The 14,672-nt window shown below is 41.9% G+C and overlaps 1 protein-coding gene across 6 annotated transcripts in view; it reads left to right on the top strand.

Annotated features, from left to right (window-relative positions):
- The window catches only part of LOC129168095 (thyroid hormone receptor alpha-B), a 132,491-nt gene that overhangs the window by 10,928 nt on the left and 106,891 nt on the right, over positions 1 to 14,672 (top strand). For 4 of the 6 annotated variants that reach the window (XM_054752965.1, XM_054752967.1, XM_054752970.1 and 1 more), the window contains exon 2: positions 5,150 to 5,224. The exons of 1 other annotated variant lie outside the window; for it this stretch is intronic. The gene's annotated coding sequence lies outside the window, so the exon portion shown is untranslated. Of the gene's footprint in view, positions 1 to 5,149; positions 5,225 to 10,924; positions 10,941 to 14,672 lie in introns of those variants that run through there. One more of the 6 variants, XM_054752968.1, reaches the window with a different exon arrangement.

Raw genomic sequence — 14,672 nt, 5'->3', positions numbered from 1 at the left:
GACAGTCCCATTATCATGTCTTTGATAAATGAATGTACCTGTATAGGAAACACTGACATCCTTCTTTGGCAGTTTGGCGCAATGAAATCATATTGCTGAGGCAATGTAAGCAAATAACTTGGTACTCGGGCTGGGATTGTGTATTGTGATTATTTTGTCTCCATGGTAACTGGCTGCATCGCAACCTCAGGCTGTGAAGGATTGTCTCCACACGACGGCTTGGCGGCCCGACGGCATGCCTTGAAATGTTGTCCTTCATCGGTTAGCGTGTTGGAGGCTGTGTGTGAGCGTGCTTCCATATGTCGCGAGAAAGCAGGCGAGCAGAAAGTGGGTCAGACATCTGAGAGCCAGCCGTTGTGTTTTGTGCGGCGGGTGTCAGGGCAATCACGCCGCACTTCGTCTCTACGTTGGCTCGTCCTCCCCCGCGCTCCTCTTTGCGCCTGCACGGGGAAAAGCCAAAACGCCAGCCGAGAGTTATTACGCTTGGTGTGCCTGCAGAGGACGGGCCTGGGTTTGGACGCGGCCCAGCTGATCAATCTCCACACTGGCTCTCTTACAGCGGCGCCGTGAGTGAGTCCACATGCGAGAGCTAAGCTTTTCGACTATGCAAACAAGCAGATTGCTGCAAGAGTAACTCACGCCGGATTATTGCTTTGCTGAAAGGATGTTTTCTCGATGCGCTGGGCCGGTTCCGAGGTCTAGGAAGCAACGTCGAAATGCAAATCCGCCCTTGTGCATCCCACATGAAAAGTGTGCATTGATGAAGACGGCGGTTTATTAATAGAGAGAGTGAAGTGATGTGTGTGCACACAAACACTCGGCCAAACCACTCGCTGAAGTGTCAACGAGACGTCCACACGTGTGGTTTGAGGCCTTTCTTTGGCTCTTGTGTTCAAAGGCGTGATGGAGGCTTCTGAATGCCACGGTGAAGAAGACATTAAGTTCCGCCACAGAGAAGTAAGACAAGCACACGCCTTGCAGCAGCAAAGCAGCATTTTTCAGCAGCTTCATCACCACATTATCTTGTCAGTCTTTCCCCCCTAATATTATATTACCATTATCATTATACCTCCCCAAGAATTTAATTACATTTCAATTACATTTTAATTTTAGAGCCAGATCGCAACAGCAGTAATTTAAGAATACCTTTCATATCCAACAGGTCGGCACTTTGTTCTTTTATGAAACCAGGGGTGTCCAAACTTTCCAGCAAGGGCCACATGCTGAAAAAATAAAAAACTTTGGTATTTTGTAAGATATGCTAAGAAGTTATATTTCAAGAAAAGATTTGGCTTTGTGATATCGGTGAAAAATATTTGTATGAACTTCGCCCTTTGCTTTTTTTTCTCCCATTTTTGTTGTTGTTGTTGTTTTTAATTACTTTACAAATATTTCAGCTTTCTTTTTGCAATATTCTGACTTTATTCCCATAGTATTTTGACTTCATTCCCTCCCTAAAAAATTACAACTTTATTTTGTTTTGTTTATGTTTCTCGTAAGAGTACGACTTTAAAAAAATAAAGTATGTTTTCTTTAATTTTTCAACTCTAAACTATTAAAATGGCATTATTGTTGTTTATACATTTTCCAACTATTTCAACTTTCTCCTTGTAAATTTACTTCTCGTAATTATGACTTTATTCACATAAAATCTGGACTTTAATCTCGTAACAATATAGCTTTTTCCGCAAACTGATTTCCTAAAAATCAAAACTTTATTTGTTGTTTTGTTCGTCTCTCATAATGTTCTGACTTAAAAAAAAATAGGTCTTTTTTCTTCAATATTTCAACTTTATGCTACTAAAAATGATGATATTTTTCCTCTTAATGTTCCAAAGTTATTCTCATAAAATGATAAAATTACACTTTTTCTTGTTCGATTAGAACTTTTTTTCTTAATATTTTGACTTTATTCTTGTGAAATAAAGTGAGATTTTTTTTGCAATTTTTTGTCTTTTTATTTAGTTTTCTTTTTTAATTGTAGTTTTAGAATATGCCGCTCGACCAATAAAAAAAAAAAAAAACAGCCACTGGCCACAAATGGCCCTGCCGCTGCACTTTGGACACCTTTGTACACACAAACTAAACAGTCTTATCTTGTTTATCTTTATTTACCATGGAAATAAAGCGATTCAGCATTCATGGCCGAGCAAATTTGCGGATTTTTGAAAAATAATAATAATAATTTTTTTGTTTTTTCCTCAGAAAAATATTTTTTCTGCAGAAAATGCATGTCATTCAACATAAGCAGGTAATCATTTATAATGCAGGTCAAATGTATAGTATGTTTAACATGTTTATGTCTTTATGCTTCTCTGATAATGTTTTTTTTGTCAAGCGTTGAGATTTTGCACTTCGGTCAGTGGACTTTTAACACACTGTAGCAAAAGTTATATATAACTTATACGCCTATACATTTTATACTTGAAATGCGTTTAATAAGTGTGTGAGGCATGTTGAAGACAGACGGCAAGGGTTCTGGAGCTGAATCTAATCTAATAATTACAACAGTTACAACGCTTTTATGGCAAATGTTGATCCAAAATCAGAGGAGAATGTCAAGCTAGCAGAAGGGGTTTGTAGGGCGGAGAGGGAGTCAAAAGTAGACATTTTTATGGCCGTATCGATTGCTTGCTGATTATCGCCATTCGCTGTTGCGACAAGCGGGGAGCTACGCTACATGACAGAATGCCATTTCTGTCATTTACAGTTTGGCGTCTGCCCTCGGCGTGCAAAGGCGTATCTTTAGTGTCACATTGTGGGCTAATTTGGCGTTACAGACAAATGTAACTGTGGAGGAACGATGGCAGTCAGCCACACTGCGGATCACGTGGGGGCCACCAATGTGGCAGTTAGAAGAAGCACACAATGGAGATGCTCCCAAGATGGACTTTGTTTCTCCACTGCTCCCAACAGAATGAACGGAAATTGGCAATTACAAGATACTTGTGCACCCTAAAACCCCTTTTTACTAACCACGCCCCCAAACCCACAAGCCTATACTGGGTGAGAGACATGCCCCCGTCGTCGTCGCCACACAGGAACAATTTGTTAACGACAAAAGGCTAAATTGCCCTGCCCGTTCCGGCGGTTACCACGTGGTGTATTATTTAGCATGCATGTGACTGAAAAGTTAATTCAAGGAAAAGCTGGAAACCTTTCAAAGTTTTAACACCTGTTTTAAAGATCATACGGCGTAAGCAGCCACCAAACAAGTGCAAGTGCGTCTCAAAGCTTGGCAGGCCCTTAATGCCAGCAGGTTTTGACACTTGTGGTTTGGATCCGATTCAAGTCAGCGGTGCCGCCGCTGCTGCTGCTGCTGCTGCTGCTGCTGCTGCTGCTGCTTTTGGACTTCCGACAGAGAGCAGGCGTCCGAGCAGTGGGCGTAATGATGTCATCACACTCACAACCAAAAGTGTCACTCCTGCTTGGAACGAACACCTTTTAACTCCCATTTCTGATGTTTTTCTAAGAAACCGACGGGTCCATTTTCTCCAGAAGCCATTAGACGCGTGTTTCTTCTCCTTGTCAGTTTGTTTGGACTCGCTCGAGCGGAGCACGAGCTCGTCCCTCGTAGCCCCGGATGGACATGTGTGTTTACGTGGAGCAGCCGCCGGCGCTCAATGCTTTCTTTGTGTCGTCTCTGCAGCCTCCACCTCCTTTTAAACCCCGACTGTTAAGCGTAAGATGCACAAGTGGAGTGTGAAACTGCCACCAGGGCCTCTGCTCTCATGGACTTACTAGAGTAGGGATTCTCGAATGGCCTCAACCTGGGACCCACATTTTCCAATGGTCATTAAGTCATGACCCACTTTTATTTAACTCATTTTATTTTTTTCTATGTTTTACAATTTTTCATTTATATATATTTTTATTTGTATTTGTATTACTTGCTACACTTTTATTTAAGTAATACAAATAAAAGCAATTGACTAAAAAGTTAAAAAGATAAAATAAAAATAAAATAGATAAAAATAAAAATGACTGTTTAAGTCTTTTTTTTTACAGTCATTTTTATTTTTATCTATTTTATTTTTATTTTATCTTTTTAACTTTTTAGTCAATTGCTTTTATTTGTATTACTTTTGACACTTGTATTTAAGTTACTTTAGTATTATTATTTTTATACTTTTATTTAAGTCATTTTTATTTTTATTTGTTTTACAATTTACATTATTATTTTGATTTATATAATTAAAAAATATTTATTACTTTTTACACTTTTATTTAAGTCTTTAATTTTTTGTAAATAATTTATTCTGTCATTTATTAATTTATTTAAATCAAGTAAATGTTTTTTAAATCCCTTATGTCATATTTTTAACATTATGGGATGCGAGAACCCTCGTGGTCTGTTTGATGAGGACGTATCATGTCCACATGCAGGAACATTCTGCTCAGAAAGACGTCAGGTTCCAGTCGTCCTCTCCCAGCAGAGCTCTGTTGTATTTCAGTAAAACAGACCATCACGGAAACTGATTCAATTCTCAGAGGCGGCCTCGGTCGTGTTCATTGTAAGCTGATTGAATGTGACGTTTAAGAAAATGTGCCTTTTATCTTCTGGTTGTGCCCTAAAGACCTGAAAGTCTTTCTCAGATATATAGATGGATACGTGTTGGTTGCATGATATTGCTGCCTGTTGACAGGTGAGAGCTGCTCACCGTCTATCCCGGCCAAGTTAGCTGGTTAAGATGTTAAGATTTCAGTGGTGGCCATGGTGCAACAGGTGCGCTGGTAACTAACCAGCGCGGTCTGTATAACAGTGGCCCCCCCCCGCCCGATTCCCGTGGGCAGCCTAAGCCTCAGGTTAGACACTTCATTTGGCTAAAGGATTAGACCGCTAAGCCTTTTAGTGCTAAGCTGGTCACATGAAAATGTAGCATCGCTTAGCATAGACTACAACAGCTCGCACCTCCTTCGGGGATTTTCCCCCTCTAGAACTCAGAGACTCCTCCCCTATCATCCCCAGCTTGGCAGTGGCGGCCGTGTGGATTTCCCCACAGCCTGGCGCTCCTGCCAGGATTTGGCTATCACTCTCCTCTCAGCGTCCGCCTTTTAAGCCCTTTTGGCTCTCCTGTCACTCGGCTCGTCTGCTGGACGCATGCCGCGTGTCGGCCAAACAATCACAGGTCTTCTCTTGTGATTCCAGACGCTCCCTGAGACCTTGGCGCGAGCGGCGGGATGAGAGGGAACAATCCGGCAGCGAGCGCGGTGGAGCAGTGAGGTGAGAATCAAGACTTAGTCAGCATCATAATGACAAACAGCAGTGAATAGGCATATGGATTACAAAAGGGGATGCATGAATGGCTGACACAAGCATTTCGGTTAGCATTTCCTTTCTAGCGCGCACCTGCTAAACTTTCTGGGGCCTCGTCAGAACCGTCACGTATAAGTTGTGGTTTTCTTATCATAAATGTATGCCAGCACTCCCAATAATGAGCATCTGAACCGGATGGTATTTCCACTCAGCACACACCTGTATACATTGTTGACGTAAAGTTTGTATAGCAGGTCACATAGCCTCAAGCCTGCTTTGCTGTGGCTCGGGATGTAACGCTAAGAACATTTCCAAATCACCATTATTGTGACCCAAATTATCACGGTTATCATTATTATCACGGTATTGTTGAATGTGCTCAAAATGTTTAGTAAGTACTGATAAACACACTGAAGTCTCACAAAGTTTTGTTAGAAAAACAAAACGCGAATAAACAACACACACAATACACTTTCCTTGGCACAGTCCAGCACTGCAAACTGCACATGCAGGGCTCGTAAGGGCACGTGATTGCGCAATGCATTGTGGGCCGTGGGCGCCATTTTTGAGAGCAAGAGCTTTTGTTTAGAGAGAGGGATACACAACATAACTAACGGCTGCTTCTTCACAAAGCGAGCAGCGTCACTGCTCCGTGAGTTTATCGAATTACGGTTATCATGCGCGCTTTCCTGATTTTAATTTGAAACGGTTTTACTGCGGTTAATCATTAATGCAGGTAATTGTTACATCCCCAGCTGTGGGTGCGAAGTTGCCAGAGCAGTCGGGGATGGAACAGAACCGAAACTGTGCAAACATGAACAGGCTGTCAATTTGTGAGGCTCGTTTAGTCAAGTGGGGAAAAGACACCCCTGCAAATATTTCCACTTTCCACTTCCCCAACAGGAACGTACCCAGCATGCCTTGCGGGTTTTACAAATGTACATGAGTTTAAAATTGGATTGTTTTGCATGCATATCAGTGCGTAATTGTCAATTTTGATACCTGCATAGTCTGTGTTACATTGCGTGTTCCACTTGTGCTACTTGACATGCTACGTGAGTGATTGAGGAATTTGCTTGTAGGGTGAAAATAGACAATTTTATGGGCGTCTCAATTGCGCTAGTTTTTTTGCCATTCACGGGTGGTCTACTGTGTAGCTTTTCAATGGGACAATAATGAGGAAATAACATTTTTATACAATGTAAATTAATCAATATACAGCCGGGGTGTCCAAAGTGTGGCCTGTGGGCCATTTACGGGCCGCGGGTGATTTTTTGTTGGCCCTTGGCACATTCTAAAAAACAAAAAAACATGTGTTAATTTCAGTGTTATTGCGCTCACACTCTCGTACCGGTCACTGGAAGTTCAATACGGCACCTCATAGCAAGGAACTCTGACGATGTGGAAAAAAAGAATGGTTGCTCTCCATAAAGCTAGCCCGGGCTTTAAGGAGATTGTCTTTCCTTTTCCCATAAATAATCTTCACCGATAAATAAGGAAAGTCTTCCTGAAGTCGTGCCTCAACCATCCACAAAGTTTCACAGCCATCATTGAGGCTTGATTCTGCTCAGTAACAAATGAATAGACATTAAAATGTATGTCAAAGAGAGCAAGAGCAAACATTAAACGCCCTCTATGATGTAGTGCGATATGCCAATAAAAGCGCCGGTCTTCAAATGTTTACATGTCTGTTCTAGTCATTTTTCACTGACCTAAAATGACGTTTGCGTTTGGACGAACGGCATAGAAAAATATACTTAGCTAAAATGAAAAGACACTCTCTGACTCACCACCACCTGTCTGGCCAATAATCCCAGTGCATGAACGTATACGTATATATTTGGCAGGGAGGCTCAAACCTCAATTTCCACCTAAGTGTCACTTTCCAGACAGCCGTTGGCGTCCTCGCTGGAATCTTCGTGAGTGCTATGACATTTAACTGCAAACACCCCGTAACGAGGAAAATACTCCACATTATTACCGTTATTATTATTACTGTCTCCTTTATGTGATTGTGACATTTGTTTGAGTGCCTATCAATAAGCTGGACGCTGCAAAGTATTAGCAGGAGCTGACATTTCCGGTCAGTCAGGAAAAAAATGACTCATGTCTCCTCGCTTGTGTCTCCGGGCTCACGCTGCAGCGCTTGCTTTCCGCCATTTTTGCTTCTGGAGTGAGCGGTTCCGACGAAGCGCTGCGGTTTGGCGGGCGGCGCGCCCATTCACAGAAAGGAAGTGGGTTTTGTGTCTTTCTCTGCAAACAAAACTCTTCCTTTGTTGTTGTCGGCTCGCTCAACCCCACCCCCCCCGTCGTGTTCTCGCATGTGTGATGTGTCAACACGGAGATGCAAAGATGATGTTGTGCTCCCATGTGGAGATGCAAAGATGATGTTGTGCTCCCTTGTAGAGGCTTTTCTCCAACAATTACTGATGGCAGGCACGCATCCAACAGCACCGCAGTCAGCGGAATATGGCAAACACGATCGATCAGATAAACCAATGGGTTTCAAACCAATTCTACATTGCCACATGGCCGTACATCCAAAAAGTAACATAAAACACCATAAAACAGGAAAAACTAACAAAACGAAAGTTTTTTTGACAATATGCCTTTTGGCAAAACGTTGAGCTATACCTTTTTAAAAACACAGCTGTGACGTTGGCCACGCTGAACGTGTTTGTACCGATGCTAAAGTAGCGACTAGCTTGACGGGCACGGGTCACGATAAGCAAGCATAATCAAGTCTTGCACAAAAAGCAAGACGTGCGTCCTGCTGCGGCAAGATGGCAACCACCATGTGTGGTGCTGTGTTACACTTCCAATATATTCATTTATTCGTGGCAGCCCACCACAAATGCATTTGGTGCTGCCTGTTCCCCTTCACTCACTCTATCATTGTTTTTCAAAAATATTTTAATTAATAAATCATGGCTGTTTTGTGGTTGAACACAGTCTATTAAGCAAATTGTACATATTTTTTGACCAAATGAAGCTTGGTCAAGCATAAACATGGCTAAATGGTAAAATACAAATGTCAGGCATTCAGAAGAGGCATGTTGTGATGATATGCAGTATCAGTTTTACATCAGTATTGTATATAACTCGGTGTCAGTAATGTTACGTTGATGAGACAATAGCAACCGCAGGACGTACTGTACAGAAACCCGAAGTGAAAAAGGAACTCTCCCAAAGCTAACGTGTGAGTCTGTATTATGTCTTATATACAGTATGTCTTATTTTCCTTTATTATGTTTACTGTATTGGGTAGTAGTAGTGTAAAGGTGACTGGAGGGCTGTTATTTCATGTCCAGAGAGCTCTAATAATGTTAAAAACTGTATTTAGAAGGTCATAAACAGGTTTTCTATGCTGTAACTACAAAAACATTCAATTTATAAATAAGGAATCCTAAAAATTCACCTATCACGGTTGGGTCTGGAACCAATTCTCCTCTGTTCTCAATGAGCAGTGGGTGCTACTGTGGGCCTCTTCCCCATCTAAAAGCATTGACAAGTGTTCATTTGTAGTTCTAAACACATTCATTTTGTTTTACAGGTGTTTTTTACTCACGTTTTGCTAATGCATCATTGCCCATTATGCAAATTTGACGAGTACACGCCCCCGCCCCACACACACCAAAACAAATTGATTGCAGCCCTGTGGGAAAGTCTAGAGCTTTCTTTCATCTGTGTTGTCTCCCAACTGGACAGTGACAATAAAATTAAATGTAATAGTGCCTCGCAAAACCCCAGTGACGTGGAGGACATTCTCGCCGGTGGGGGCCATATGGCGTTTAATGTCATTTGAGGGCACGTGAAGTCATTTGATACAACGCAGTGTTTTGTGTTTAAGTTAAACCTTTGTGTGCTAATCACGTCATTGCTGATGTCTTTCATGTTGTTTTATTTTATTCGCCTTCCATTGACTTCCGTCTATTCTCTCCAAAAAACAAATAAATGGGATAGGTATCAATGCTTGGTACCATAGTGGCACCGGTGCAGACGGAAACGGTAGTAACCAGACTGAAAAACTAACCACAGCAGCTCGTTGAGAAGAGCGATACGCACTTTCAGAGTCTCTGTTTGAAAACCCACCATTTTTACACGTGTACGTCTTTGCCTCATCTATGATGTTTTTCGTCAAGCATGAAGATTTCACGCTTTGTTCAGCGGTCCTTGAACACACCACAGTTATGCACTGTAAGATGCAAAAGGGAAACCTATACAGTAGTTCCTCGCCACTTTGCTCTTCAAATTTTATGACTTCAAGAGCGCAGCGATGACTCATCCGAGAGGTCACAAAAGACCCCACAACAACATCCAAAGAACTGCAGGCCTCACTTGCCTCAGTTAAGCTCAGTGTTCATGACTCCACCATAAGAAAAACACTGGGCAAAAACGACCTGCATGGCAGAGTTCCAAGACCAAAACAAAAAGAACATTAAGGCTCGTCTCAGTTTTGCCAGAAAACATCTTGATGATCCCCAAGACATTTGAGAAAATACTCTGTGGTCTGACGAGACAAAAGTTTAACTTTTTGGAAGGTGCGTTTCCCATTACATCTGGCGTAAAAGTAATGCCGCAGAAAAAACCCCATCATACCAACAGTAAAATATGATGGTGGTAGTGTGATGGTCTGGTGCTGTTTTGCTGCTTCAGGGCCTGGAAGACTTGCTGTGATAAATGGAACCATGAATTCCGCTGTCTTGCAAAAAATCCTGAAGGAGAATGTCCGGCCATCTGTTGGTGACCTCAAGCTGAAACCAACTTGGGTTCTGCAGCAGGACAATGATCCAAAACACACCAGCTAGTCCACCTCTGAATGGCTGAAGAAAAACAAAATGGCCTAGTCAAAGTCCTGACCTGAATCCTATTGAGGTGCTGTGGCATGACCTTAAAAAGGCGCTTCATGCTGGAAAAGCCTCCAATGTGGCTGAATGACAACAATTCTGCAAAGATGAGTGGGCCAAAATTCCTCCACAGCGCTGGAAGGGACTCATTGCAAGTTATCACAAACGATTGATTTCAGTTGTTGCTGCTAGGGGGGGCCCAACCAGTTATTAGGTTTAGGGGGCAATCACTTTTTCACACAGGGGCATGTAGGTTTGGATTTTTTTTCTCTCTTAATAATAAGAAGTTTCATTTAAAAACTGCATTTTGTGTTGAGTTGTGTTGTCATTGACTAATATTTACATTTGTGTGATGATCTGAAACATTTAATTGTCCCAAACATGTCATCAGGAATCAGGAAGGCGGCAAACACTTTTTCACACCACTGTATATACATATTTACACTAGTTCCCCAACTTACAAACATCCGACTTGCGAACATTCAGAGATACGAACGCAAGCTGACTGGTCTATATTTTCATGTATTTTGCCTTTTGGAACTCCATATTTATATTGCTACATGCTTGACCAGTAGATGGCACTGTGACACTGCTAATGGGACCAACAGACTGGGGAGAGAAAGCTAAATGGAAAGCTAAATGGTAGTTGTATGATGCAACCTGGACAGAGTGTGTGATTAAAGTTTATGAAGAGTTAATAGGCCTGCTTAATTCTCCACCACCCACAGAACACTACCTCTTTTAGAAGAGTCTAACGACGACAACGATTTGTCCTTTTTTCAATATCTCCTCCTCCACCACCACAACGACGTATGCTCGACCACTCCTCTTCAAAGGTAAATAACATTTATCATTACGTATTATTATATCATTTTTATTATTAGTGTTTTTTCCATTAATTATCCTCATTTAATATCACTACTGCATCCAAACTCATATTTACATACATACACATATACTGTATATGTATACACGTACATGTAGTACCTATATCATTGGTAATATTACCTTTTGTTCGACTTACGAACGAATCGACTTGCGAACGGTCGTCTGGAACCAATTGTGTTCGTAAGTTGGGGACCTCGTGTATTACAGTAGAGACATAGCAAATAGAGGAAAAAACAAATATACTGTACATTGATCAATACAAATATAGATACAGTAAAGCACATAAAACAAAGCCCTGCAGCTTTATATCCCTGGGTTTTTGTGCGATTGATGCACTCTCACCGTACGGGCACAACGGACTTAATCGACATGCATGGAGCACGTACGAAATATCTGAACTAATTACATATGTGGACTGCAGGTGTGGCGCATGACATACATACGGAGTCGGCAAGTGCGACATACGAAAAAAACGACATTTTGCCGAAATCTGGCGCCAGCAAAACATATGAAAGACACACGTTGGCCGTACAGACGTACAGTAAGTTTGTCTTGCAACCTGAAAAACAATGATGGACCTGTAGAGTTTGTTTGACACGACAAAGAACCTCTGCGGGCAGTCTACGTCTCGAAAATTTGCACATCACACGCGCCCTGCATGTGTTTTTTGCATGTAGACCGGTTGTGACCTAGGCTTTGACGTAAGCTTGAACTTGAATTCCTGATATTTATCTAGCAGTTAGCGGATTACAGTGTGTATGACATGCATGTGTCAGAGACAGGCCGTACGAAAAAGAACAACAAGAGGAATGCAAATATTGAAAGAAGCAACAGTAAGAACATAAAAAAATCTAATCAGCAGGATCACAGCAAAAAAGAAAGGGGTGTTGACTGAATGCAAACAGCGTTGTTTGTTGACGCTTTTGCTGTTTGAACAAACCTTCGGGGTATGAATTAGCTTGCACGACTGATGTGCCGCTCGCCCTCGGCGAGACGACCAGTTCCAACACGTCAACGAACGCCAGGCCAGAAGGCACCTTGTAACGTGTGTGCCGGCTCAGTGGCCATGCCGCGGCATGGCGTGGGAGGCGGCGTCAGGTGAGCAGTCAAACAGGTGCAACAAGGAGAGGCAAACTCGTTTGACGTGCAACGTTGCAGTCCACTGCTCCACTGTGCCGCCGCCTCGGGCCAGGTTCAAAGTTTGCGAGGGCTGAGCTATAGGATGAGTCAGCTATAGGAGGGACGTAACGATAAGATGTCAGTTGTGCATGTGTGTGTGTGCGTGTGTGTGTGTGTGTGTGTGTGTGTGTGTGTGTGTGTGCGTGTGTGTGTGTGTGTGTGTGTCTGTGTGCATATGCTGGGGGGAGAAAGTGGGTCACTCGGTTGCACATCCTTCAGGGAGAACATGCAAGAACATGCTGACTAACACACAATTATTATTATAATGGCCATGATGATGATGGTGATGGTGCGGGTTAAGTGGGGTGGGGGGTGGGGGTGACTAGTGGATAGATCCCGTTTTAGGCCACAAAGACATTTAACAAAACATACTGTACATTTTTCTTTTAAGCTTTTAAAGGCAGTGAGAAGGAGGCTAATACTTGTCGCTAATACTTAATTATTGTAATGTCCTTCTTCAAGTTCAAGGAAGTTGTCGCTGGCCAGGGAAGGTGGGGGGGTATCTAGCTATCTCGTAAAGGTCATTAAATGTCGTCTAATTTGCATAAAGGGCCATGATGCATGTGCGGGTGAGAGAAAGCAAAACAAATACGCTTGGAAGGAAAACTTACATCTCTTGCTTATTTATGTAATTTTTAAAAAATGTCACAAACAAGACGGAGCCATGCCTTTGAGTGCTGTCATGGGACGGAAAAAAAAGAGCACCACCTGCTGCTCTCTTTTTTTTTTTTCTTGTAAAGAATCTCTAGAGCAGGAGTGTCCAAAATGTGGCCCAGGGGCTATTTGCAGCCCGCAAAAATATCATTTATTAAGATTTCACAAGAATAGCTTGTAATACTAGTTTAGTAGCATAGTGCTGAAATATAAAAAAAAAAAGTCCGAATATTTTGAGAAACAAATGAAACGTTAAGAAAATTTACAAGAAGAGAGTTGGAAAAAAAACAAAAAACCAACAACAGCAGAAAAAACCCCCAGAATAAAGTAAAAATATTTTGAGTAAAAATAAAGTCATTTTAGTAGCATAGAGTTATATTTTTTATGTTTTAATATGAGAAACAAACAAAACAAAGTTGTCATTTTGGGAAAATTAGGATGGGGAAAAAAGTTACAATATTATGGAAATAAAGTCAAAATATTACAGGAATAAAGACATAATAGTAAGAGAATAAAATGTACAAAGATTATTTGAGAACAATGTTGAAATATTTCTTTAAAAAAAAGCAAAAATGGGGGAAAAAAAAGAGCGAAAAGTGAAGTTGACACTAATGATAGTTTTTTTCACCTAAATGAGAAAGCTGAGATACAATGAAATATATTTAACTTCTTAGCCTGCATACATGTGCTGCTTTACAAAATATCAAAGTGGCAAAGTTTCCTTTCATCCTGTCATTTTTCACTATGTGGCCCTTGCTGGAAAACGTTTGGACACCCCTGCTCTAGAGGGCTCTGAAGTTGGCAACACTGATCCCTCCTGCTACGTCTTCTTATTCGTAGTTACGGTACATACTAACACCTACTGTAAGGCGTTGCAACGACAAGCTACATTCACAGACGGTGCCATTATAATGTGTTTATCAGCAAGGGCCAACAGGTAGCGCCGAATCTGAATGCATGGGAAACACGGAATGCTACATGCTAACAGTGGCTGCTTATGTTTACATCCTTAGACACTTTGTTTCTATTAAACAGCAAAATAAGTTTGAATGTCATTTATTTTGTGTGGTACCGTCGCAAGAGGTTTTTTTGACATGCAGGAGGTCCATTAAAGTTGTGCAGCTAGAAAGAAGCTGAATGCAGCACACATACACACGCACACACACACACACACGCACACACACACACACACACATATTCCCATTTCATTCCAGAAACAGACCACAGCTCCTTTTTTGTCCTGCGCTTTGGGCCTGGTTCCAGATCAGTGAACTGTGCTTTGCGCCCCGTCATTAAAGGAAGGCGGTCTCAGCATGCCGCGACTCATTAAAGCCATCGTCCGTCCTAGTTAGCCGAGCCGTCCGGCGCTTGTACTTTTTCAAGTGGTATGAAAGCGTCCGCCAGACTCTGTATGGATCCCGGCAGCAACGTCTCCTCCCGCCCGCTCCAAATGTAGCAGCAATTTAAAAGCAAATCAGTGCAGGAAGAGGAGAACGTCCTGTGTCAGCTTGTACTAAAAAAAATATAAACTACGCTGCTTGGATTTGATTGAGCAAGTTCTTGTACTAAATTTGGCCTCGTGAAAGCTAAGTAGCTTTTTTTACTTTGCTACTCAACCAAACAGGAAGAATAACATTAATTTTTTTTGGTCACTTTTTACACTCCCCTATGTCTCCCAAGGGGTAGTGTGCCAATGAAAAGGAAAGCCATCACCATGGAAGTGAAAATGAGCATGAGCAGGAGACACGCCCACCAATAACGGCCGCTCGACTGTCGCGAGCGTCATGACGGATAAAGATTATTGAATGCTAATGAATGCCAGAGGGGTCATGGCTTCCGTGCGCTGT

This window comes from Dunckerocampus dactyliophorus, chromosome 15, assembly GCF_027744805.1.
Source record: "Dunckerocampus dactyliophorus isolate RoL2022-P2 chromosome 15, RoL_Ddac_1.1, whole genome shotgun sequence".
Lineage (NCBI taxonomy): Eukaryota > Metazoa > Chordata > Actinopteri > Syngnathiformes > Syngnathidae > Dunckerocampus > Dunckerocampus dactyliophorus.
This window is presented reverse-complemented; position numbering and strand designations above follow the sequence as displayed.